The sequence below is a fragment of the Camarhynchus parvulus genome, chromosome 1A (assembly GCF_901933205.1).
Source record: "Camarhynchus parvulus chromosome 1A, STF_HiC, whole genome shotgun sequence".
Classification (NCBI taxonomy): Eukaryota; Metazoa; Chordata; class Aves; order Passeriformes; family Thraupidae; genus Camarhynchus; species Camarhynchus parvulus.
The window spans coordinates 12,557,567-12,585,380 of NC_044586.1; the positions used below are offsets into that span (position 1 = coordinate 12,557,567).

Here is a 27,814-nt window from a genome sequence, read left to right on the forward strand (position 1 = left end):
CATCTATCTAAGTGATGTGGTTTCATCCAGAATAATATCTTCAATAAAATGAACTTGTCTCAAGAAAGATACTGTAGAAGGGGAACAGAAAGGGGGAAAAATAATTGCCATGAAGAAAGAAAAAACAGAGACACTTGGCTGAACAGAGGGTGAAGAAAAAGACTGGAATTCTAACCCTTAGAGAGTAGGGACATAAGAAAAAATACAGGAAAAGTAAAGATACAATGAATCACTCCAATCTGGGAATTTGCTTTTACAAGATGTAATGTCACTTCAGACAAAAAAGCAAAACATTGTAGGGCCATCAGTTGAGGTACTAGGTATCATCTTCAAAACCCATATAAGAAAATACGTTTTTTTCACAGACCTTTGAAATGTAGAACATGTACTTATAGTGTTGTTCTCAAAGCCAAGGATGACCTTGTGTCTGAAAACTTCCCAAGGTTCAAAGAACAGGGTGTTTCTAGATGTATTAGCAATATCCTAAGTTACAGATTTTAATGCTAAGATAAACAGGAGAAGAGACAACAAAAAACATGCAGGAGAATTTATGCAACCATAATTCTCTGTGATTTGGAGGAGCCTTCTAGGAGGAGGCAGATTTTGTCATGTCTAAGTGTTAAACTGCTTGGCTCTTTCTACAGAAATACCTGAGTCTGGCCATCACTGGAGAAAGTTTGGCTAAATTTGCCAGCCTACAGATTGGAAATTCTTTCCTTTACTCATGCTGTGAGCCTGAGACAAAGGTAAAAAACTTCAAGAGAAATTCAAGCTGTGAAGGAGAAGAAGTGAAGAATGTAAAAAAAAAAAGAACTTGAAACTCGGGTTAAAGAGTAAGGTAAACAAATTGAAGATGTGTTTTTAAGGCCATATCTGCAGAGGACACTGGAGTGCAATGGTTCAGGGGTTGGAAACAGAGCAGGCACAACAACATGGAGCTTCATCTGACCCATAGAACAGATACTTATAAAATATTGTGCCTCATTGCAGAAACACCTCTGACACCTCAGGACTCCTGGCACTGTGTGGTGCCAACCCTTTGGTGAGGATGTCACTCCCATCACCACCAGTGGGAGAAGGGAAAAGGCTAAAATAATGTCATGTTATGCCTGAGCATAAGGAGTGATCTCTGGCCCACAACACAGAACAAATAAAGCTACTTTCACTCTGATTCAAATCAGCAACTCACTGGAGACTGAGGAGAAGGTGCTATCCAGCACTGTTAATGCTTGGTTTTAAATGAAATGGCTGAAAAGGTTTTGCTATTATTGCTTGAATTCTCATCCCAGCTGAGTGTGACCAACATGAAGTTAAGCCATTTAATCAGGCAATGTCTTTCTTCTGCAAGCATCAGTGCCCCAATAAGTGACAAAAGGTACAAAACACAACATTTTCAGGAGGAGATATTAAGAATGTCATAGAAAAATGCTCAAAAGGAACCTAGAAGGTAAGGTTTCCCCTACCCTCTCCCCAAAAGAAACTGAATTAATTTCCCTCTTTGTTTTGGTTTTTTCAGGGGGTTTTTTGGTTGGTTGGTTGGTTGGGTTTTTGTTTGTTTGTTTGTTTGTTTTTTGGCTTTGTTTTGTTTGCTTTGTTTTTTGTTTTGTTTTGTTTTTTTAGGGTGGGTGGATTTAAGCTGTTTGCTGGAGTAAGCTTCAGCTTACTAAAAACCTTTTCAGGATCTCCTATTTTAAGAATCCTGTTTCTGGATTTATGTGCTTCACATAAGCTTCAGATAATTTCATTCCTTGTGTGTGCTTGGGTGAGCAGTTATCAGTTTCAGATCTGTGGCAGAATCAAAAGTTCAAAAGGGAGATAGCTACAGTGTTACACTGCAGGAGAGCTTCCTATGTGGGATTGAGTGTTTAAAAAGCAGACAGAACCCTTGACTTCGTGCCCAGGGAAGATGAGCCGTTGGGTCTGTTTGTAAAGTAATGTTGGGGAAAAAAATTTCCCCCTGAACTGTGACCCTCTTTAAACCTCTTCATCAAACAAACAGTCCTTTGTGCCTTTTTGGAGTCACTGGAGTGCACATAAAGCTGCCAACAGTCTGGCTGCTCTGAGAAAAAATTGTGTTTGAAATACTTCTTGGTATTTTTCCCAGCTAATTAAAATTAAAAGAAGTGCATGGCCAGCCTGACACCTGCTTTCCTGTGTCCACACATCATCCTTGTGTACAACATGAGTGAAGTGGGCAGGTTTCCAGTAACTGAGGCTCTCTGCAGAAAAATTCCTCTTTTGCAGTAACACAACTATTTACTTAAGTCTACATTTAGGAACTAGGAACATACTAGAAAAGGAGTTTTTCTAGTGCTGAACTTCAGGTTACTGTGTTCTTCTGTGTGTTTGAACTTCTCCTGAAATATTCAGGAACCATCTGAATGCGATCCTGACTAATGTGCTCGAGGGGACACTGGGAGGTTGGACTAGGTGTCCTCTGGTGCTTCCTTCCAGCCCTCCCCATTCTGAGATTCTTGGACACTGTCAAAGGCACGATGAACTCTTCCTTATTTCCAGCCATTGGCTCCAGCTCATGGGTATGTTAAAGGCACAGAAACACCTTTCTCCAGCTTCTTGCAGGGAGTCATGCTCCAGGTAAGGTGGGGTTCATAGCTGGAGATGTGACCTCAAGGGACGTGCAGCTGATCATTGGCTTGTGTTTGTCTGAACAGCAGCAGGGACAAATAGGAGCAAGTGGCGTTTGTGCAAAGGGGGATGTGGGGAGGGAAAGTTCCTAAGTATGGACTTAATTGTGTGTCTGTCTGTGTGTGTGGGCACAGACTCACGGGCACAGGGACATACGGACGCCACAATCAGGGGCACGCTGGTGCCGCTCTCCAAGGTGCTGCAGGCGGAGGCTCCCAACTCCTCCGTCCTTTTCAGAGTTTTCCCATTTTCTCCCCATTAGAGACTCTGCAGGATATGAGCCCCTGAGGTCCAGGTCAAGGAGGGTCTGGTTTTCTATGTTCAACATCAAGTAAAGCTTTTATGAGGCAGAGAACCCACTCCACACACATGTACACAATTTAGAGAGAATTTTATGTAACTCCTTGCCTTTTAAAGAGATTTGTGTCACAGCTCTAAAACTTACCATGTTAAAAAAAATCATATCTGTGCTTGTCCCCTTGTTAATGTTTTTTAAATCCTATATCACATAAATTTAGGCAAAATACTTCTTTCTTGTTTTCTTTTTCCTGAAACAGGCATTTCTGTCTGTAATCTGAAGTATGTCTGACAACCTTGAACGTATGCTATATCGTGATTATCAGCCACTGTCTTCCCAAATCTGGACAAAGTTGACACTGATTCTCAGATATATTTTGCAGCTTGTTCTCCAACTCGTTTCAGATTTGCCCACCTGGCTCGCTGCAGCATTTGCAAGGAATAAATATTCCTACACAAAACAAACAAGCAAACAAAAAACAAAACAAAACAAAAAACCTAACCAACAAAAACTGCAGTGAAGATCTGCAGTTGATAGGGGTTTATTCCTAGGATGATAACTATGTGCATGCTTATATTAAAAAGTGCTCCATCAGTTTTGCTATGCCTGGCAGAATGCTCTCCAGATACTCTGCTTATCCTTAATAAAAGAGTAGATTTGATTTTCCAGTTCGCCACCTAGCTGCTCCACAAGAGAGAGGATCAGTTTGGCTCTTAGAATTAGACCCTGAGCCCCATCTAAGCCTGTTGGGAATTTCCACTGCATCCATTTTCATCTGATTTGAATAATTCCCAGTATGTTGGGCTTTGAGACTCAAAGGGGACACCCACAAAAAAATATTATCATCGTGCAGGGGAAATGGAAAAGAAAAGCTTGATGATTTTGTATTAACAAGGCAGTTTAATGTTGCTGGTAGGTGAAAGCAACACCCCTCCTTGCCAGCTGTTCTGGAGGACTTTAAAGTTTGAACTGAGAAGAACCAAGATGTTCTTAATTCCCTAGCACTAGTGAGATTCAAGCTACCACGTGTCAATGCTTCACTGCCTACCCTGGCAGATCTAACTGTGCTTTACAACACTCCTAGAAATGCACTGCCCTGAACATAGCTGAGGGATTACACATCATTTTCTGTTAAAGGTTTGGCCATCAGTTTATTTAACTCATTTAATTTCCTCATATTTGTGTTTATTAGGAATTTATTTTCACATAGTCTGGCTTGCCTTTGTCTCAGTTTGGATTTGTTCCTTTCTTTCCTCTTTCTCTCTGTGTTCCACGCTGTCAGGATGATTTGCAGTTCCATTGTCCCACTCTCACCAGCATTTTCCCATCATCTTTCAGGCACATGCCTCCCCCTTGCATTACACCCAGATATCCACTGCAAGGCTGGGAGTAAATAAATGTAGAAGTCCAAGGGCCTTTCACTATTTGCACAATAATCTGTTTGCCTGGTGTTTTCTTGCACCAGAGAAATTAGGGCTTCATCCTGCTCTTCCCGGTAAAACTCCTGGTAAAACCTCACAGGAAAGAGGTTCTCTCAATACACATGGCTCTCAGAGCCACTTCTTTCCCCCGGAGGTGACATGTCCACCTCCAGCAGACACCAGGGAGAGGACCACACCTCCTAAGGCAAATCAAGCATTTTGGCTGTTCCCTGGCCTTGCTCTCTCAGTCCCCCAAGAAAGCCGTGTGCTGGCTGGGAAATAGTCACCTAAGCCGTGGAGAACATATTGGGAGGGAGCTGAACAATCAGATCCCCATCCACTGGGCATTGGCACATCTAAGTGTGCACCTCCCTGTTTCCCTCCTCCTAGGAAATTCGACAAGCAGGAAACAGCCCTGGCTCTAGGTGGACATGAAAGCCTATGGGAGTGAGAGGGAAGTCACAGTCTGCCCTTTTCTCATACCCTCTCTAACACCAACCTTGTGGCAATGGGATGAAGCAGCATTCCTCCCAGTGGGAAGGGGGAAATAGGAGCTGTGGGAGCATGGGGACCACCTGCCCAGCCCCTTGGTATCCTCCCTCTCTCTTGAGGGAACCTGGAGTTTCTGCAGGTATCTCTGTGACCCCCAGGTGCAGATGAGAGCTGAATCAGAGAGAAAGCTCACCCTAGGAATACAGTAGAAAAGCTCCCCTTGGAAGTGGCTGCTGGGACACCACTGCTCCCTCTCCACCCAAGCTGTGTATCTGTGGGGACAGGGACTCATCCTGCCGGGGCAAGCCCCAACGAGGCAGCTCCACGCCGGGAGAAGGAGCCATCTGGGACACGTGCAGCCAAAAACAAGGAGAGCCCCCAGCAAAGTCTCGCTAGAGATCACTGGGCACCTCTGGATACGGATGCGGTTTCCTTTGGAAATTTCCTCGCTGAAAGTTGCTGTCTCCACCTGCGCTCCCCCGAGCGACTCCCGGTCGGTCCCTCTGCGGGAGAGGGGAAGTTCAGCATGAGCAAACACCCGCTTCCTTACGAGCCTGATTTTTGTTTCCTCCCAGCGAAGGGCTGGGTGCTTTGTTCTGTGGTTCTAGGAAGAATTTAACCCCACCGCGGTTTAGAGCACTGTAAATGACTCGGCTCCCTCGCCCTCCCTCTCCTTGCAGGACCCGCGGCCGAGGGGCGTTTGGAGCGGCTGGGGACTGAGGGGGATCGGGGGAGAGATGTGTTTTAAACCTTTTAAGCTCAGAAGCGGCATTTTTTTCCCCCTCAGGAGGCGTGTCTAGCACGTAGATCTACAAAGAGGAGAGCCGGTAATGACGGATGCTCTGTCAAACTTAAAAGGTGCCAATTACCACGGAGTCACCGGGTGCCACCACGATGTACCTGCCGAGGTTGATTGAGAGCCGGGCTCGGGAGGGCAGCGCTGCTCTCACGCGTGTCGGTGGCTGGGGGGAATCTCCGCTGACAAGGCACGGAGGAGGTGAGGGTCACACGCCAGGGGTTTTCAGGACAGCGCTTTTATTTCCTTGGGAGATCACCCTTGCGAGGAAGTGAAATGGGGATGTCCCTGCAGCGGTCCGTGACGGCCGCACGGCGCTGAGCAGCGGCACTGGGGAGCCCCCTGCAGCTGGGCACGGCCACCTCCCGCCTTCACTCCAGCCGTGCTGCTGGGAGCCATCCCCGCACCTCTGTCCTGTTCTGCAGCGCAGAGAGCCAGCCCGGGGAGTCCCCGAGACCGCCGGGGTCATCCCAGGGCAGGCACGCCACCCGCTCCCTGCTCGCCGCTGTGGGAAGGGCTGAGCCGTGCTCGCAGCCGCTGAACTCTTAATTAAATCTCCAGAAATCAACGTGCACAATCAAACACTCGCTGGGAGGGAAAGAATAACAATAATGATAATAATAAGGGGAAGAAGAAGCAGGCGTTGTGACTTCTGAGGCTGCTGATCATCCTGATTAGTGAATGTTGAAGTGTGTTAAGTGCCAAGGGCTCAGAGACAAGCCGTGGGAGGTGCAGGGGCGGCTGGGGCTGAGGGTCTGTCTGGCGAAGGAAGGGGTGTCCAGACTGTGGAGGTGGCTGTCCCTGCCCTGGCACTTGAAGTGAAGGGAGCAATCAATCCCATGGGGCTGTGGCGTGCTTATGGCATGCTTCCCGCCTCCAAATAGCAAAATCAAATATCCAATACCAAATATCCACTATAAATATCGTCCGAGTGCTTGGATAGGTGTCTTCCAACTCTGCTGTGAAGTCCAGGCAAAATTTTCCGTGAAAGCTGAGAAAACGAGGGGCAGAAGTCAGGTCCCAGGTGCCTTGATTTTCCTGAACAGCTATAAGTAATCCAGCCCTTAAATCATGTGCAAGTGCTTTCAGGTAGAGAAACACAGCCTTGTTTACTGTACCTACCCTGTACCTGTATAACACGAGTACCTCCAAACTTCAGAGCTCCCCATCTCCAAATTAGCTAGTAGTAAGGAACATAAAAGATCATTTAGTTCCAACCCCACTGCCATGGGCAGGGACATCTTCCACTAGATCAGGTTGTCGAAGACCCATCCAGCCTGGCTTTGAGCCCTTCCAGGCAGCAGCCCTACCCTGAAGGCACATCACCCTTTTTGGGGTAAATCCACCCCTACGACCCTTCCAGGAGCAACAGCTACATGTATGTGAGTCGTGTAGACAGCTCTCTTCCTGCAGCAATCTCAGGCCAAGAAATATTTGGAGGAGTAGAAGTTGGACTGGAGAGGAGGGGAGTGCTTGGGCTGTAGCTTCTTCAGCCTTTCAAGACAAGAGATGGGGCAGGAGAGGCAGCAGCCAAAAGCCTGGATTGCCTTCATAAAGTCCACTTCTCTTTCCTGCACTTAGCACTTCCCCCCTGCTATTCTTTGGACAATAGATGAGATGGGTTACGCTCTCCTGCTTCCCACTCCGACAGCCCTATCCCAAGGGAAAAAGCAGACTTCAGACCGCAAATCAGTTCTGGTCCAGGAGAGAGGCAAATAAAAACAAAGAAAACCTAAAGATTTTTATATCTAGATTACATCCACAGAAGTGGCAAGTTTTCTTATACAAAATGAATACTTCTTAGCCTAGTGACTGTTAGTTAAAGAGGAATTCTTTACACCCTGTGAGAATTAACTCTTGCTCTCAGAATGTATCTGTTTTCCCTAATTTATTTGTCATTGTGCAAAGGAAGCATCTCTCCATGAAAATTTCAGAACAACAATCAGTTTAAGAAACTGAACTGGATTTTGTGTAACAACATTTTTCCACAATGTGTGGAGCCTCCGATGACTGCAATAATCTAAAAGCAAGATCCCTTTCACTCTTTTTCCTCCTATACGTTGCTTTTACACTTACAGATATCAAGGAGTTGAAAAAAATAAAAAAAGAATAAAAGAAAAAATAATCAGAAATAAAGAGGACAGTATTGCAGGGAAAGATGGGGAGAAGGTAATTGAAAAAAAAACCCCAAAAAAAAGTGGTTCTGAGTGCAAATTGTAGATAAAGACTTGTCATGAGAAAGAGGGGAGTGCCTGATGAGGAAGACAGGAGAGTGTGTTGAGAGATAACAAGAACCAGTAATTTCTATTCAGCAAAGCCACCAAATCAGAGAGCAGTGCGATCTTATTGGAGGAGAGCCTTCAACAGCAACTAATCCTGTCATATTGAAAGAAAACTGTAAATGTTCTCTGCAGAAATTGCCTTCCCATTGCAGCTAATCGAGCCCACTTGGCGCTCGCACACATCACACGCCCCCGCACACCCTCCGGGCGGGCAGCGAGCGGCCCCACAGCCGCGGCACCCGGCAAGGACATCCACCCGAGATGCTCACCTAGGCACAGCTTCCCTCGCTCGCCGCCCGCCCAGCCAGGGCGGCAGCTCACCCTCACTTCCCCACCAGCTCGGGGGAAGTGTAAATTATCACCGGCTCACTCACGAGTCCCGGCTTCACCTGTTTTTAACTACTCAGTTTTGTCTAAACCTTTAAGTCAGGTTCGATAGCACTATTGCTCTGGTTTTTTGTTAGGTTTTTTTTTATTATTTTTTTTTTTTTTAAAGCTCATCTTGGCTGAACTGAAGCAGCGACTCCTGAGCGTGTGCGTGTATATGTGTGTGCCTGTGGGTGTGGGAGGGCGAGAGGGAGCGAGAGACAAAAACTCCATCAGCCCGGACAATGCCACCTCTGGTTTAAAGCTCCCAACCTGTTATTCTTTCCCCGCACTATCACGGTTCCGAGCGATCTGTATTTCCCCCAGCCCAACCCCCCTCGCTCCTGGTGGAAGATATGGAAGAGGAAGATAAAGCCGCTGGCTGCGGGCGCTGACGGCGCGCAGCCCGCATGCCTCTGCCGCCGCCGCTCCAGAGAGCCGCTTGCAGCGGGATGAGATGCAACTTCTGCTAATTGGATCACAGGTAGGAAAGCTTTGCTTTTTACTGACGTTTCCTCTCTCTCTTTTTTTCTTTTTTTCTTTCCATCTTCTTTTTTTTGTGTTTTTTTTCCTCTTGGCTTTTCTTTCGCGTCCTCTACCCTCCGCCCCTTCTTCGCCGCACCTAGGATTTCATCCGCTGCTGTCATAGGAAAGCTCCCGCCAAGGAAATAATGTCTAAGAAACGAGCTTTTGCTTCCTGGCAGAAGAAACAGAACAGACCATAGGGAAACTTTTGCTGAATGGGTCACAGCTGAGCGGGCCAGCGGTGAAAAGCAGCGGGAGGAGATTAGGGAAAGCGATTGTCCCCAGCACAGAGCCCTTGTCTGTCGAGTTTCAGTTGCGATATTAATCCAAGAACCGAGCTTATTATCATGGTACAGCGAGGGAGACACAGTAGCCTGATTTAGAGAAACCTTCACATTTTTCAAACGCTATACACGGGGGGTTTTATCACAGAAGCTACATTCCGACACAGGTTCATCTGCTGGGCTACCGCTCCCAAATCCCGCTGTGTGACATGTTTGTCGACTCCTGCAAAATGTCACCGGGAGCGGGAGCGGAGCCGTCCCCGGGGAGCGGAGCGTGCCCGCGGTGCGCGCTCGCTGCCGGGCGGGACGGGGCGGGCGGGATCGGGATCGGGATCCCTGCGCTGCGGGACCAGGAGGGATGCGGGGTGCCGGGAGGGAGCTGCCGCTGTGCCAGCGCGTCCCTCGCCCCCAAAATCCCCGCTGTGCCCGGGAGCGGCTGCCGCTGCCTCATCTCCCATGTCCTGCTCGGGGAGGGGAGCGGGCACGGAGGTGGGGAGGGTCCGGGCTTTCCCCGGCTCATTTCCGGCCCCGCTTCCCCGCATCCTCGCCCTGGGCTTCTCTCCGCGGAGCACGAAGCCGGGTGATGCGGGAGAGGATGCTCCGGCCCCGGCTCGTCCCTCTGTCCCGGTCCGGCGGTGCCTCCGGGCTCCCGTTCCTTTCGCCCGTTCACCACCATGGGGTGCTTAGGGCCAGAAGAAGCGAGCTGACACTGAGAGGGAACTCAGATCTAGCTGTGGGAGAAAAATTTCCTCCCAGAAACAGCCCTGGGGCATCGAGGTGCTGGTGCAGCCCCACAATAAAGCTATATCAGGGGCTCTGAAGGGACAAAGTGCTTTCTGCTTCTTCTCAGGCTAACGCTGATTCTGGCTATGCCTCCAGCTAGGGCATTTCTCCTGGCTCTGTGCCTTCCCACCAGGCTGCCCCGTGGAGGGTTTGGCGGCTGCCCCAGCACCAGGGTGGTGGGGAAAGGCGGGCTGGGAGCTCCTCTGCTCTCCCCTGTAGGGCAGCCCAGCCCCAGGGCCCTGATGCCAGGTGCTCCTGGAGAACTGTTGTGCCTGCTGCCAGCTCCAGGGGCTTGTAACTCATCCCCAGCAGCCCATGGGTGAGTCCTCATCCCTTTGCTGGGTGAAGAACAAGGGACGATTCCTCCCATCCCCTGTAAGATTGTTTATTCTTACTGTTTTGATTTGCTAAAGTTCCTCCCAGGGCAAGGAGATGGCTTTATTTCCAGCTGGAAATTCATGTTGCAAATCTAGCCAGAATGACAGCTATTCCCATTTTTATATGTCAACCAGTGTGTTGGCACATTGGCTTGTCCTTGTCCCTTAAGGAAGATATTCTCTTTGCAGAAGGAAAAAGGCAAGGATAAAAAAAGAGATGGTCTAACCTCTGCTTGACAGCCTGTTCTTGCAGCTATTTGGGGGATAAAGCAAATCCACAAACTATAAAAAAGGATAAGGAAGGTTAATACAGGAGAGCAGAAGTATGCATGCTGTCTGCCTTTATGGTATTGCATCACTTGCAATCACAACCCCTGTCTGAACACACACCGGCTTTGATTGTGTGGTTTATGACACCAGCTGCTCTTGGTGATTCATCTATAAACCTCTCTAAGCTACACAGAATACACTTCCTCCTTCCTTTAGGATCTCTTGGAGTGTAAGTTTGGTTGAACTTCCCCTCTGCAGGAGCCTGGACTCTTTGGTTTTGCGCCAGGAGAGTGAGAAGTGCAGTAATCTCACTGGTTTGTTGTGCCCTGCTGAGCTGCCCTCTCCATTCCCTCCCTCAGCACCCTGATTTCTGCATTGTACTCCAACTTGGGAACAAGGCACAGTATATGGGGAGGGGGGGTCTAGGATGTCCCCAACTTGTTCTGGTGGAGGGCAAAATGATAAAAAGGAGAGGTCATGCTTTTCTCCCATCCAAACCCAGGATTTTGAGTAGTATCCTCTGCCCTAATGGTTGTAACTCTGCGTCTGGGCAGAGCTCAGGGAGACCTGGACCAAGTGTGATCAAGAATGTCCTGAGGAGATGGAAGGCACAGCTGTCTGGCTGTGCTCTGTCAACATCCAGGATGGAGACACAGACACTGCAAGGAAGAAACAGAGGCTGTCAGTTAAAACCAGAATCTATAAACATTTTTTTTTTTCCCCTACTAGGTGTTCAGCCCAGTGCCCTCTGCCACTTTGGTTGTCACCTCTGGGCTGAATCCCCGTGTGTCTGTCATGGTTCTCAGCTACTCAATATGCTTGCAGCCCGTTTGGTGTCTCATTCAAAAGTCTTTTGAGGACACCTACTATGAAATCCCTCACTATTGTTAATACAATCCCAGGAGGTTGCTCTGTCCCACTTCACTCCTGTAACCCACTCACCCGTTCACCCAGCTTTCCCTTCTCCACTAATATCATGACCTACATGCAAAAGATGTATTTTCTGGTCCTGTTTCCATAGCAATGCAGCACGGGGAACTCAGACAAGCCAGTAATAATGAAGCCAGTTCCCTTTCTGTGAAATCGAGACCTCTTTGAAAGTTGAGTTCAGTTTAAGGCGAAGTAGGGAGCCGCGGAGAGTTTTCTTTCCATCCCGGAGCCCGGATCCCCGCGCCCTCTAGTGCCAGACGCAGGCGAGGAGGAGCATCCCCTGGACCAAGGAATGTGAGGCTTCATAGCCAACCACAGCACAGGGAGACAAGCAAGTGGTGTGAGAAAAGGACATGTTTCCATTCTTCCCAGTGTCTCTTGCCAGTCAGATCTTCCCCCTTCTAAATCCCAAGCTGAAAAAAAAGGGCAGCTAATGCTCAGTTGATTCAACTGATCCTGGTTTGGTCACTCGGAGATTATGGCTTGGGTGGGTTGAACTGTGGAGTAAAAAGTGGGAAGAAATGGAAGCTGGGAAGCTCAGACTATGTCTGACCATTTTTTTTGGAAATGTTGGATCTCTCTGGCTTCGAGCTTCACAGCTTGAAGCAACTCTCAGCTAATTCTGTGAGATTTGAGGGCGCAGAAGAGGATTACTCACTTGTGAAACTGCTGCCCTGACCTTCTACTGGCTGTTTAGGTGGGTGGATGGGATAGGCAACAATAATCAGGCTAAGGGAAGCCGAAGGGGTTTAGATACAGCTCATATGATTGACAGGGATAACTTTTCCACAAATACTTGTAGCCTTAAATTTTAAAAAGCTTAAATTGCATGCTGGTATTTAATGTATGGTAGCATTAAATTGTGTGGTTGCATTTCAAGCCCTGTTAGACCCATCTTAGAGATTCCCATCTCCAAGAACCAGGCTGCAGAAAGAGCCAAGCACTGACAACTCCTGTGGCTAAACGAGACTCCACGCACACCACCTACCCATCTTTTCCAGTTTCTGTATTTTGGCAAAGGTAGCTTTCAGTTTTGCCAAGGTCTCTACTGCTTTTCCTATGTCAGAGCTGTCCAAAAAATACAGTTCCCTACTTGCTTGTCCACATCCCACCAGCTGACTGCCAAACACCTGTGCCTAGCAGATTGCATTCCCCAGCTCTCCACATTAAATCGAGGAGGGATCCCTTGCTGACTTATCCCACCGCCTTCCTACACTTCCCTGATTGAAGTGGGCAGAATTAAAAGTTGAGACCACTCCTGAAGTTGCATTAAAGGGCTGCCTCCTTTTCCCACACACCCTGAGCTTGCTGATATATAAAAATGCTTTAGGCTGTGGAGCTGCCTGTTGTTTTGGACTGCCTGTCCTACCTTATAATCTATATTATTACCTATGTCTAATATCATCTATTCCCCATAGGAAGGGTTATATATCAGCAGATCTTCCAAAGAATATCTCTCATATAGCACAATTTGAAGTTCCAGGAGGATAGGATAGGGTGAAGTGAGTTTCATGCCATTTCCATCAAGTACTTCCTGGAGAATGCTTGCCAGTGCAGGTAAGACATGCAATGGGATTTCAGTAGTCCACGTGCCTCATGTATTTGTTGTTAAGGATATGATACAGGTTAAATGAAACCACATTTAGGGCCAGCTGCTTTGCTCAGGGTCTTCTGCATGTTTTTTGTTTGACAAGGTGATTCTTTGATTCCTGTCACTCCAGTATTTCTTGAGACTCCATGGGCTAGATTTTGATCTTAATTACATTCTTTACAAATCGGGGGTGCCTCCAGTGATTTTAATTGCGTCTGCTTTATTCTGGTGCAATTGAGCTCAAAATTTGACTATCAAAGAAACATAGCAAGTATTGTAATTAGAATATGCCAGTGTTTTGACAACTGCTCATGGAACAGCTCTGTTTCATCAGCCTCTGCTGAAAGGGAAATGCAATGTGATAATGGCCATAGGGAATAGCACAGGGCACCTCTTGCAGTGATGGCAATAAAGATCTCTGTGAGAAGCCACAACATAAATAGGCGAGAAATTCTGTAAATCAGCATTTCCCGGGATTTCCCTCAAGCTCTTAGAAAATCTCTGACTAAAATGTGGCCATGTGTGTGTTTTCTTAGGTTTTTGGTTGCTTGTGTTTTACGGTTTGGTGTTTGGTTTTTTTGGGGTTTTTTGGCTTTTTTGAGAGAGTTATAATGAAACAAAAATATCTCCATTGGTCTTTCTTCTGAATCATTGTCAAAATCACTGTTGGAAACCAAGGTGATAAAATAAACCTAGTGATTTAAAAGAATTTTCTTGCTTAGTGATTTCTCTGGCGCAGGATTTTCAGGTAGCCTGAATATATAAAGATCTCTTTAGTTCTGTGCAGATAGGATGATCTTCAAACAAACATGAAGATTAGATCCTTTTCTTTTGTAATCTGTTCCACCTCATGAGAAACAAAAATTAGCAAGAATGATACATGGGGAAAAAATAAGTTTCTGATGTAGACCATCGCATTTTTAGATTCCTGAGAAATTTTCTCTCAGCTTTGCGATGAATTACTGATGTCTATTTCAAACTCATCTGTCTCATGCTCAGTCAATTAGAAAACAGAGCAGTGATATATTGAAAATTATTCATAACTTTGTTCATGAGTAATGGCAACAAGATTATTCTGCTATTATTTCTGAAATCCTTTAAAGCAAGCCACTGACCAATGATTTATTCATGAAAATATTCACACATTTCAAAAGTTTCATGAATGTTAGCATGAATAATTAAGAGAATTTGTTATTTGTTCTCATTGCTCATTATTTTCCTATTCAAAAAGGCATCAGCCATCCACTTACAGAGCATTAGAACATAATGATTACAGCATTGGATCAGACAGGTGTTTTGTCTCATCCTGTAGAGTATTTTGATCAATGCTGGTTACCAAAAAGGCAGGTGTAGTGAATACTGCCCTAGATATCTGCACTGCCCTCAGGTAAAAGGTTTTTATACCCATCAGCTTGGGTTTGCTCTCTACCCAGAGATCTTTTCCAAATGACAAAAAGATCTACTCACCTCCCTCCCCAGGTGGAAACCTCTTGAGATTTTAGATAAACTGACCTCTAGAGATTTTAGACAAACTGCAGATGTACTGTCCAGATAAGCAACTAATCCAGTTTTGCCTCCCAGTGAGTTCAGCACCTTAGTGATAGCATGTAGCAGGGAATTCAGTAGGTTAATTAAACATTTTGTCTGGAAAATCATATTCCAGACAACCTTTGATCTATTTAAATTGGTTGTCTTTCAGTGTTATTGATACCTCTCTGTTATATTAAATGGAAAGACCACCTGGAGCAGCCAGTTCATTGTATAGGTGTCACTCATTTAATCCCCTATGAGAGAAGAAAAGAAAAAAAAAGTAATTTCCAATTTAACATCTCTTACTCCTCCCATGATAATTAAAGTTTTGGTTTGTCTGTTTGGCTTGATTTTTTTTTCTGACTGCTGCTGTAATAGAGCAGAGTAGGGTTGTTCACTGTAATGCCATAATGAGTGGCCACAGCTGGCTTAGAATCCAGAAAGGCTTCCAAATATTTCACTCTATCTGCAACTGTTATGCCTCAGCCAATATTATTTTCCATTAACTACCCAAATGCTAGGTTCTCCCAACTTAATTAACATACTATGAAATACTTTAATCCTTATTGTCTTTTTTTTAAGAGCAATAATTTCAGTAAAGAAGTTCTAAGTTCTTGGACAACCCGACTGTTAATATTTTGCTGTGAAAAATGATCATTCATGTGTAGCTTCTGTTTTCTCTTTCTTAACCATCTTCCAGCTTGTAATAATAATTTACCTATTCTATCACAACTTAAATCTGTCAAAGAATTTAATGCAATATAAAAATACCTATATATGTAGACTTGTCAGGTTGGTCTTCTTGGTCTTTTAACTTGATGCTTCAAAGAACGTATATCAGACAACATTTTTTTTTTAAAATCTATTATTCTTTTTTATCCTCTCCTATATGTAAATCTAGTTTTTGTTAGTTTCAATCAATTAAGGTGGAAGTAGAATGAGGCTTTTCAGTGTATAATACCTAAGATTAATCTTGTGGCTGTCCTAAAGATAGGAATTCTTGTTGCTGCCCTCCTGTCCTTCTGCAGCGTATCTGACTCTAGCAACAACTTGCATATTTTTGCTATCAGCAGCCACTTCAATTTCAAATGCTTTCCAAACCCTTGCATATATAGCCATTAGGTCCTTTTGATATGCTGCTGTTTAGTTTATCAGTTTGTTCCAATGATTCCCCTTTCAGAGTTTCATGTTGTGACAGCTCATGTGCTTTCTTGTCTTGGAAAAAAAATAGGTCTAACATGGATACCAGCACAGCATCATTTGCAGAGAAGATTTATCCAAACAAAATAATTCAGTACCTCTGCAAAGTCCTTTTCCTCATGAATTATTCCAAATAGTCCCTTGATGTGCAGCAGATCCCACTGGTTCCCTCCTGAACTGGCTGAATTTAAGAGCTTTGAGAAATGTCCTGCAGTTCCCCTCTCTGCACACACCCCCACCAGCTCTTGTCAATTTGTGCATCCTCGGTCCTTTTGATTTGCAGCTGACATTTTGTTTGTGTTTTATTTTAACTCCCTCCCTTAGCCATGGGCTTCACCAGACATGAAGTGTCATTTCCACAAACGTGGTTGCTTGGCTCAAGCAACTTCTTGGACCTTCACATTTCACAATAACTTTTTTCCTCTCTTGCCTTCCAGTTTGCTTTCCGCATGACCTCAATCAGAAACTGTCTGTTGTTTTGAATCCATGGATTTTACTTTCTCTTTCATTCTTTGGGGTTTTGTTTTTATTTTTAATTTCATTTATTTCTGCCTTCAGTACTTTTTAAGCAGTTCCCTAATTATAAGCAGTTTGTCTTGCGCTCTCAATGCAGTGATAAGTTTATTATTTTTCAATGTTTTGACTGTTTCACGTCTTCAGCTATTTAGTTAAGACCGCCTGCTCTTATGTTCTCCACTTATTCTAGAAATCACTCAGGAATTGATGGGTTTTTTGATCTGTTCGTACCAGTTGACTTACCAACACACAGGTGGGTGAACTCACTGATGGTTACTATTTTATCAGACTTTCATACCTATTTGATCTCTCTCCAGAGCAACCCTTTGAATACCCCAGACATTTCCTGGAATAAAGGTGCTAGTGCTTTGTGCAAGCATCAGGCTTGAAGCAGAGAGGATATTTTTTCACTTAGCACACTGGACTGAGACCAAGTTGATCACAGATAAGCTCCTGACCATGCCACCCACCTGCTGCGTGGTTTTTGACACATTCCTGTGGCCTGACACAAAGCCTGCTGAGGTCAGAGACCAACTCTTGTTACTTTGGGTAGGCTTTGGCTTGGCATCCTGAGGCAGGGACAATAATTCCTCCTGGTCCCATGACAGTGTTGTAGGAATTTGCTTCCCGCAGATTGTCAGATAGTGAAGTTCAGCTGTGGCGCTGCCAAATGGAAAAAAAGGAACAGACAGACTCCATACACAAGGTTTTTCTTTGCACCGGAGTGTTGGAAAATTGAACCTTCAGGAGTTGCTTACTGGGAAAGTTTCTGTTCAGGAAAGTTTCTGTTCAGTAAAGGAGGATAAGCTAAAATGTTCAGTGTCCCCCAAACAAAAAGGTACTGAAGCTGCAACTGCTCCAGACCTTGGTGAGAAGTAAAAGAGAGATGTTTTCTCTGCTGTTGCTTTTCCATGCTCAAACTGATCCCCTGATCCATTACTGGCCTCTTTCACCAACACTAATTTCACTTTTCCAGCAGTGTATATTCAGCTGATGAAAGCTGTCAGAGCATGAGTGACATGAAAGGAGAGGCCACCACCAAAGAAAGTGCTATATTTAACCTGGCAATGTCATGCCTTCTCAGTATGACCTTGAGCCCTAGCACTGAGAATTTAAACAGGGAATCTTGGTTGTGAGGCTTCTTCCTTTAGCCAAACACAGAAGGCTCTTAAATATGAGGAAAGTGGAGAAGAAGGAAGGTAAAACAAGTTACCCTTCTGCTTGTGACATTTGTGATAGCCAGCACACTTAACTGCCACTAGAAGGAAAGAATACATGAAGGTCTCACTGTTAAATTCTCATTAAAAACATCTGTTTGATGTCTGCTAGTCATTTCCACAATCTGATCCACTGAGAGTAAATGTAGGGATTTTTACTGAAAGGTTTCTACATCAGAAGCAGTTTCCTGCAAGAAATATCCTACTGTTATTAATTATTTTGCTATGTGCTTCAGTAAAGGGGAAAAATCGCAAAAGTACACAATTGGAAAAAAAAAGTAAGGAAAGAAAAAAGGAAGAAGATGAACAAAAGCTTTTGTTATGTTTTGTCTGAAGAAAGCCTGTAACTATCTCTCTCTCTTTCTTTAGCAAAGAGTGAGACTGTTTATGTCCTACTTTGAAGCACAGGGAAATGCAAAATATCAGGTTTAAAAAAGCCCAGGTAAGTCAGGCACTGCCATCCTTTCTGAATGACAGATTTGACAATTAACATTCCACATTATTGTCTTCAATTCATCTTAAAAATCAAAGTAGGGTGTGGAAATGACACATAGCTAAAAAGAGGAGGAGTCATTTCTTGTTAGTACTTTCAGAAAGTAGTGACAAAGGCTGAGCTCCTGGTTTCACCACAGATTGCTCACATGGCCTTGGACAAGCTCAGTAACCTCCTGTACCTCAGCTTCTAACATGGAAATAGTATAAAATAACATTTTCATTCTCACAAGCTTTGTCTGCTCTTCCTGTTTAGATTTTTAAAGTGTTTGGCAGCATTTCTGGAACAGTCAGCACTAAACCTGCCCTTGAACATACCTAAATTTGGGCATCCATAGAAAGAAATGAATGATATATTATCTTTCAAATATTCAGTTGCTTTTTATTCCATCTGCAAATTATCTAACAGCATGGGCCTTTGGAGAATAAGAGCCTTTCCACTGAGCCCTGGTGCTGCTGGCACAGGCAGATACACATGGGATGGTATCCCAGTTTATGCTGGGGTGGTGGTACCACTGTGTGCCTGTTCCCTTTGCTGCCAAACACTTCTGAGAGAGAAATGTGGGAGCTCTGGCTTAGGGAGAGTTGCTTTTGTAGCCAGAATCATCAGGTGAGCCCTCTTCTTTGGACAATGCTCAGCCTGCTTTACTCTCTCTGCTCACCAGAAACTTTTTGTCCTTCTTGGCCAGGTTCTAAAACTAAAACTACCACAAGACACTTTGGAAAGCAGCCCTGAGGGAAAGGCAGGTGCAAAGCTGCAGAGAGAAAGCACTTAGCCCCACAAAGCAGCAGCAGCAGGATTTACCCACTTTGGGGATGCAGTGGCAGACCAGATATCAAATGTGCTGCTCTTCAGGGAGAGTCATTGGCTCTGGCTGCTGTGGACAAAAAATGCAGTTTCTAAAGACTCAGTCCCACTGCAGACTGTCTGAATCACCTTTTCCTGGGGCACAGGCAGGCTGGGCTTCTCTCTCAAGGGGGATCTTTTGGCCATCAGCATGTTCTGTGATGCTATGACTTGAATGAGAATGAGCCCCTTGCCCTCCCTGCACCTTTCCTTTCTCCACTGTTTAAGAGTGGGAACATCAAGTTTCCTCCTTGCAGGTCAGTGAACAGGAGCAGCTGAAGGTGCCTTGATTTTGTGCTAAGGACAACAGCATAACAAATACCTACAGCAAAGGAAAAATGCAACCTCTGCATTTCCTGATATTCTTTGGATGCTATGTTCAGGTTGAGTCAGCTGGGAGGCTCAGAGACTTCTGATTGCACAGCTTAGCAGGTGAAAAGTTCTCAATTTAACTTTCATTCAGTTTTAGTAGATGGAACAAACAAAAAGGTCTTCAGCCTTTTCCATCAAGGCATGAGGAAGCTGTGGTTAAACCTATTTCTTAACCCTCTGGCAGTGGTGTTAATGCAATACAACAAAAAGAACAAGGAAAAAAAAGCCCAGGAGAGCTCTCACTCTTTTTTTCTTTAATAATTTATTTATTTCACACGAATAGCTCCAGATCAACATTTTATTCATTGTAAATTATTGCTTCTTAAACAAAGGAACAAAATTAAAAGCACAACAACCAGAAAAGAAGACATTTTTTTGCAGCTGAACACATAGAGATGATTACTAAACAAGAGGAATCACTAGCTTATTTTGAAGGTCTACTAATTCCTCATTGTTAGGGATCACAGCAACATATTTTTTTGTACTAACACCCTCATCTCTTCAACCTCCTGTGCTCTGCCATGAAGCCAGTTCCTGCACTGCAGCGTTAAGGAGTAATTATCACCCTTTCCTGGGTAATGATTAGTTCTTGTAGAGGCCACCTAGAAGCCTCCTGTGGTCGTCATGCCAACTCTCTCCCCCAGTCTTCTTTAACCTGCTCTTCTTTGCTGCAATGGTCAGCCACAGGTGGGCTTTGGGGGGGATTCAGGCTGTGCACAGCCCAGCTGCTTTCACAGCATCCTGGACACTGAAAGGGCACCCAGCATCACCGAGTGAGCACAGACACAGGGATTTTAAAGGCTGCTGTGTCTTGCTCAGCCTGTGTTCCCTGCCACGATGTGAGAGGATCAGTGTGTGTGCTGAGTGCCAGAGCTCTTGCTGCTCTGCAGTGAGCCGCCCTGGGTGCTCGGAGTGCAGCCTCAGCCGGAGCCTGATGCAGCCCTGTCAGCTGGCAGCACGTTCTCTCTGACACCAGCGCTGGACAAGCTGGGGCTCGGTGGGTGTTTATCAGGCAGGCATGAAAGCAGAGGAGAGGTGCTAAAGGAAGACAGCGCCTCAGAGTGCTCAGATGCGCTTTGCTCTGGTAGGAGCCAAGGTGTGTTTCCAGCTACCCCTCAGCGCTGCTAAGATGTCAGTCCTTTTTAGAGGTGGAATCGATTAGCCAGAAAGTGAGAACATCACTGTCTTTGCTTTAAGGTGGTGGGCATGTCTCACCAGGGAAAAGGGAGGAGGACTGCGTGCTGTCTGATCTCCCACCATTCCTTGAACTCTGAATTGAATTGCACATGAGGAAAATGAGAGATGATCTTTGCTTAGATAAGCATTCTCAAGTAAATTAACAAAACAATGACAGAGCTATTTGTGTTCCTGTAGGAAATTGTCATTTGGGCTAGGGTGCAGTCCTGCAGGCTGAATGGTGCAGGAGCAGAACCAGCTCCCTCAGCTCAGGAATACCTGGGATTTGGTACAATACCTATATTTTTTTTCTCTTGCTTCTTGCTGAAATGACTACCTACAGTCCCTCAAAGGCAAAAGAAAAACAAAAAACTCTATAAGAACCTCTCCATATTCTCCACAATGGAGTACAAGAAGTTGCTCTTATCACTATTTATACATAGATGATTATGCTATCTTCCACAGTGAGGAATGAAAGGATTAATTGGAGAAATAATCTGAAAATCAAATACTTCCTTCCTTTATGTTTTTTAAAAGGAGAGATTTTGTCAAAGCTGTCCCATGTTTATTTTGAATAATCTATTATTACTCTAATTAAACATCTAACCAAAGAGAGCAGCATTTTTACAAAAACAAGTTAAAGATTTATTATTATATGGAATGCAGTGCTCTATTTTAGATTGGGAGAAGAGAGAGGAAACTTTATCTCTTTGGTCTTCATCCAGCAGGTTGAAAACAGAGAACTCTTCAGTTCAGTTTCCTTTTTACTCCACCACCCTCCATACTCCTCTTCCTTCCAACGTGCAGGTCTCATCACTCTTTTCAAAGACACAGCCTTGTCAGTCACAAAATGACATTGTCTGCTGTTTGAGTCTTTGAGTCAATGAGTTATGATCACCTATCCAGCCCCATTCACACACAGAGCTACTGATTTTCCTGGTCTTGCACATTCACTGCAGGAGCACGTCTCTCCTGAGCAGTTTGCAGTCTGTCCCTTCTGTGGGGTTGTCTGGCTGTCATCTCTGCCCTCTTTTTGTGTCCTGCCCTAAGAAAGATAGGGCAGGACACAAAAAGTTGTTAGGCTTGTGAAAAAAATTGTGTCTTCCCAATAGCCTCCAAGAGGGCTGTGTGAGGATGGGCTTTTCTGAGCACAGACATCCCCTCAGTCTGGGTCTCATCAGTCGCCGGTCTCATCAGACAGCTGATGCTTTCTTTTGCTTTCAGATCACTGAAAATAAAATGACCTATGCTGAACAATCTGTTAATTGTCATTAATTTGTCCACTGGATATTTCCCCCCTATATTTTAAATTGTACATCTGCAAGTGTGCTGGCTAAGCTTCACAGTCTGATTAATAGTTTCAATTCTTATGTCAAGGCCAAGAGATTCTTTAAAGCTTTTCACATTCAGTATTGAGAACTTGGTACTTTTTGTGTGTGACTGCTCACTTAACTCATGTGAACCAGCTTCCCACCTCTAAATGCATGGCCTGATATCTGTAGGCAGGAGCTGAAGGTGCTCTGGACAGGCTGGACAAGAGCTGCTCCCTTTTGCTCTAGGAAGGGCTCCAGAGCAGCACAGCTGAAGGGAGAGATGGCAAACCAGAAATATCTTAGAGAAAGGACAAAACCAAAGGCATGGGCTGTTTAGCAGGGATTGTGCTTATTGTTCCTTTCCCCACATCAGCAAATCATACTCCATACCTAAGCCTGTTCTTGATCACATCTTGCAGGAGCATCTTTTGGTTCAATACCTGCGAACATAACACTGATCTGTGATGGTTTGGCATTATTCTGCATCATCCACTTGTCTTTTTAAAGGCAAGTGCCTTTAAAGATATAATAAACTGCAGGTCTACACTGTGCGTGGTAGTAGAAACTCCCTTTGGGCACATTTTCCTTGAGTACACCAGGACTGCTTCCACACAAGACAGAAACTCTGCTGCATCTCCTCCATCCTGGAAGTGGCACAGAGTTCAGTCCACTCCAAAAGTGCAAACCTGGTTGGCCACGTGTGTCCCAGGGAAAATGTGTGATCTTAAAATAGACTTGGCTTGGGGAGTTATTTTTTGTCTCATGGTCTCCTTCACTTCAGCACTGGCTGCTCCATCATCCCCTTTCTTGAAAACTTTGCAAAAGCTTGCTCAGCAAGCAAAGGGATTTCTGTCTTATGACATTTCTGCTGCTTTATCACTGCCTTTTTTTATACCACCTGCTGTCTCTTCAGCTCACTTTAGGATTGAGGCAACTGCTCTTTTATTTGCTTTGGGTAGTATTTCACCAGTGAACAAACAACCCAGAAATGTTTGTCACATCAACTGCTCCATACTGTGAGTGATAGTCCCTGGATCTGGCACAAAATACTAAAGGAATGAAATAGTATCTAGTCTCAGCAAAGACTGCAAAATCTTTCATTAGCTTTTCACCCACATTTGTTAGCATCTCCTCTTTTACACAGAAAACCTGTTCACACATGCTGAAAATACAGGGCAGCACATTTGGAAATGTTTGCAAAGTATATTTTGCTCAGTGACTTTCTTACTGTTAAGCAGCAGAATATAGACAGTTGCTGAACTAAGCAATGTAATGCGTTTTTAAGAAGTATTGCTCAATCATGTGCAAATAGACATCACTCTCAAGTATGATTAAAATTACTAGTGGTATCTATGATTAAAATTACTAGTGGTATCAGACCTTATGTGCTTGATTTTACATTGATTACTGAGGTCAGAGTGGTATCCTTCCACTTAATAAAAGGCTGTTGATTATTGAGGAAATTGATTTTTCAAAGAATTAACTATAGCTACTATGTTATTTTATATAGTATTTTATGGTAAATAATAGTATTATTTATTTACTACATAATTTATTATAATTTATATATATGTATTTTATATATATATATGTATGTGTATATATATATGTATATATGTCAACTTGTGATTGCTGTACTCTTGAATAGGGGCATTAGTGATGTCTGCCTACTTGGAAGTTCTTATGTTTCAAAAATGTCTCAGAGCCATAAGAAAAAAAGCCCAAAAAGAGCATGGGAGGCTCACTGGGCCCCAGGGACCTGTAAATAGACAGACAAGTGTGATAAGTGGCAGGGTTAGATAAATTCTATTTGAGACGTCATTTCTAAAGAGTCTGTTCTTCATTTGTTGCACTTTGTTAGCAAAGCAGAGCTTCTAGAAATCTATTTCAATGCATCAGAGTAAACAAAGGCAGCAGGAAGAATAAATGTGTTCTGTCTAGTCTCATGCTGATGCCAAGGGGCCAGAACCCAGATGTCCTGACCCTGAGTTCAGCACCATGCTCTTATTATTGGACTATAATTTTACATGGAGCTTTCTTTCTTTTTTCCTTTTATTTTTTTTCCCCACAGGGTGTTGGGGGGTGGTGGTACATTGTATTTGTTCACATCAGCCAAGAGTGAAGCAAAAATATTATGTATAATTACAGAGCAAGGCAAGCTCACACGTCACCCATCAGCATTGTCTGATGGCTGGTATTATTCTCTGTTCTTACTCACCCTCATGTCACTGCTGCCTCTCTTCCCACCTCGAAGGCTCAACTCCTCCTTCCTCTGACAGGATGTACAATAGCCAGAGCAGTATAAATCAAAGGCTAGAATCAGGAGAATTAGAACAGATTGGAAGTGCCAGTCCCTCAAGAAGGAAAAGAAGGAAACAAGGCAGCAGGAGATCAGAAGAGTGATTGCAGCTTCAGTACAAGGGCTGCTCTACCATCACTACAGGTTATTGCCTGTCACAAACTGTTTTTATTTCCCAGCTCCTGACTAGTGAAGATCTTGATCTGAAATAAATACCAGCCATCCATTTATTTTATAAATCTCCTTGCTGTGATCACATTTAATATTTACTTGCCATCACTTTTTTCAAGTAAAATCTGATTTTTTACTTTTGGTATCTTTATTGTAAAGCAGCAGCAGCAGAGAGGTTGAGAATTACAGAGGAGCTTTTACAGGTCCATGCTGCAGTTGGACTGAGAGGGAATGAACTCAGGCAGATCAAAAGGCAGGATAAACTGTGATAGGGCTTCCATGGAATGTGCTCAACATAAACTGCTTCCTTAATCAGATCTGGACATTAATCATACAAGTGGTCAAAATATTGCAATACTGAATTTTTAAAGCTTTCTTTCATTAATTTACTTACCAGTTAAAAGAAAAAAGATAAAAAGAAAAAAGCAACCAAGGAACCATCCAAAAATAATCTTATTCCTAGCAATTCTGTAACACCAGGTTGAAAACTGAGGGTTTCAACAGCATGTCATTGGGACTTTCAGATTTCAAGAGAGCAGTAAAGAAATACCTGGAGCAGAAAGAGGTAAAGACAGTTTCTGCCCTGAATGCTGGATCTTTCTTTGCTAAGTGTTTGTGTTGAGAGCAGATCTCCATACTGACATTTCCATGGGGGGCAAAGTAATCTCTTTAGGATAAAGAATTTTTTTTCTATTTTAAGATTTCTGTGTAAAACAATAAGTGATTTCTTTTTATCAATCTATAATTGTTAGACCTCCTATTTCCAGAGCCAGCACAGTATGCCCAGGTTTGTTTTATAGAAGTTGTGTTTGGAGGTAACTTGAGCACCCTTTGCAGCTTTGCTCACAAATTCATGGGCTGGCTTATCCTCCCCATGCTCTGCAAACAGCCAAGTGTTTGGGGTTATCCTTTTTGAGTGGCTGCTATCTCTAAAGCAGCAGCTCTGTGTTTTTAGTTTGAGGTAGACTGAGGGCTCTTCTTTCTCCTGCTGATACTTTGGACACTGTTACCCTCACAAGTGGTCTCTCAGAAGAAGTTAGGAGATCTGGATGAGTAACAGGCATTTATTTGAGCCAGAACTGCAGGATTTGAGTGCTGAGCTGGGAATGAGGAGCTCTCATTGACTGTCTCCAAACAGCGAGGGAGATCCAGATTATGATTTCCCCACCGTGTGCTGTAATTCTGCACAAGAAGGCTGCTGGTGGCACGGCACAGGAACTGTTATTTCTGAAACATGCAGGATGGAAGGGCACCTGTACAAGCATGAGAAAATCTGCAGGGATTCAGGGTGGGCTCTGTAAGAGCTGGCAGTGACCAGTCTGGTTGGGTTTGTAGTTATGCACTGGCACTGCCCTTTACTGCTGAAGTTTTGTGCCCTTGTCCCGTTAGTCAGGTTTTTAATGCACAGCCAGTGGAAGACAAAATTTTCACTCCGTATTTTACAATAAGTTGTTTGAGACCAAAATGATCTGATTTTGGTACTTTAATGAAGTGTCCCAGTGCTGCTTTAGGTTAACATGTCATTGACTGGATAATTGTCCCGAACAGACCAGACTAAGTTGAAATCTCATTGCAATAACAGGAACAAAACAAAAATCATCAGGTTTGCCTCATGAACATGTTTTTCACCTGAGATGTATTTTCAGTGTCTGCATGGGATTGAAGAGTTAGATTTCAGCTATGCTTCTCTCTATTGAAAGTCCAGATTTAGAATGAAGCATTACCATTTTAGTGATTTTTTTTACCCTTTCTCTTAACATTCCTTAATTAATTTTTAAGACTCTGAGCTGACACAATATTTGCAAGGAGCTTTCCATTTCTGACTGAGTCTAAACAGTCTTACTCCCTCATTTTCAGTCTTTATAGTATTTCTTTATGTATTGAACTTCCTTATTAGTATGTATATTATAGAATTACTGCTGTCTCTAATGAAAAACAGTATTTTAGAGCAGAGAGGGTTTATTTCTTTTCACATTCAGTAATTTCCTTTGCTTAAGAACATGAAAAGACCTATTAGGAGAGGAAGATAAAAAAAGAGAACAGCTCCAACTGTCAGTACCTGCCATTTATTTGTATTAAAAGCAATGACTGCCAAAAATTACAGAAGCTCAAGAAAGTTATTGCTTTAACAAATTTATTAAAGAAGTCTCCTCAGTAAAATATTTGATTTTCTATTAGCTAAAAATTCTAGTGGAAAACATCTGCCTAGATTAAAAAGAAACAAAACAACAAAAACTACTAATTGCTTCATTAGAAATGCAAAAAAAAGAAATGCAAATCCACATTCTCAGGTTTCCACAGCTTGTTGAAACTCTTTGCCTTTAATTTCTTTCATTTTAAAACAAACTTTTAAGAATCTTGCTGAATGTTTTGGTTAATATTGTTTTGAGGGATCAAAGTACCAGCTCAGCAATGTGCAAGGTGTATGTGAAGAAACCAAATACAATGACAAATCTAATTACTGGAGGAAAGGAGATTGAGCCTTAGGAGACAATGGTTATTTTATAAAAATATACTTTTTACTACAATGATGTAGTAAAAGCTACATGATAAGTTTGTGACCAAAAACTTTGTTATTTTTCTACAGGAGAATAGAATATGTATCTGGTTGGATTGGCTCCATTTAAATTTGGATTTTTTTGTTTTGTTTTGTTGTTGTTCGGTTCTAGTTTGTTTGGTTTTATTTTTCTTTTTTGTGACTAGGCCACTAGAAGAATTTCTTAGAACAGACTTTGCTACTTTGAACAGAAATACTTTTTTTGCACCTGCTCGAGGCTCTTCATGGGTTTGGGCAAAGTAGGCAAAGAGCAAGTCAGGTATGAGTTTGAAAGTAACCCTTGCTCCATATTTTCCTGTCAAAAGTCCTGCAGGATGATTGCCTTTTTATCAGCATCACCATAAAGCATCAGTGCTTTTTTGGGATGAAATGTGATCACAGTTTGCGGCAGGGCTTTGATTACCAGGCAATTCCTTCAAATTGTCACCTGGTTCAGTTTCTTTTGCCACATGAACTCTTGGAGGAGCCTGGGCAATTCATGGACAGGACAGACCATAGCACTGGAGAGAATAACACTGAGGCAACATTTTTTGGCTAGATATATATAAAAAAATTCCACCTCAGTAAAATTATCTAGCTTAGACAGTTTTTTGAACACGATTCCAAACTAATTATCCCTCTCTGTTCTGAGCTAAAGCGAATACTAATGTGTGTCTTATCTTTATTGTATGGAAAATGTACAGGAAAATAAATAAAAAAAATCACAATAGTTCCCAATATCTGCCCCATGGAGAATGCAATTTAAAGATGAAGGAATGAATTTAGAAGACAATTTGAGATAACCACTGTACCCTTGCAGCAAAGCACAGACAGATCAGTTGACTGAGAAATGAGCAATGTTAGCAAACAAAGATAGTTGTTTTAGATAAATAGATTGGGGATGGTTACATCCCACTGCTCTAAGCCAAACTCTTGTTTGTCTCTTAAACTCTGTTTGGCTGTCAGTCATTTCTTCTCCAGCTGTCTTCCTCCTTACCCATTTTTTTTTAAACTAGATTACATTTTTAGCTGGGGTTCACAAGGAGTTCGATTATGTTACCTAATTCACTAGTTTTGGGGTTTT

General features: G+C 43.5%; 1 protein-coding gene across 2 annotated transcripts in view; it reads left to right on the plus strand.

Annotated features, from left to right (window-relative positions):
• Positions 1-8,451: 8,451 nt before the first annotated feature.
• CHRM2 (cholinergic receptor muscarinic 2) overlaps positions 8,452-27,814 on the plus strand; it is an 85,148-nt gene continuing 65,785 nt past the window's right edge. For both annotated transcript variants that reach the window (XR_004061198.1, XM_030960794.1), the window contains exon 1: positions 8,452-8,785. The gene's annotated coding sequence lies outside the window, so the exon portion shown is untranslated. The remainder of the gene's footprint in view (positions 8,786-27,814) is intronic.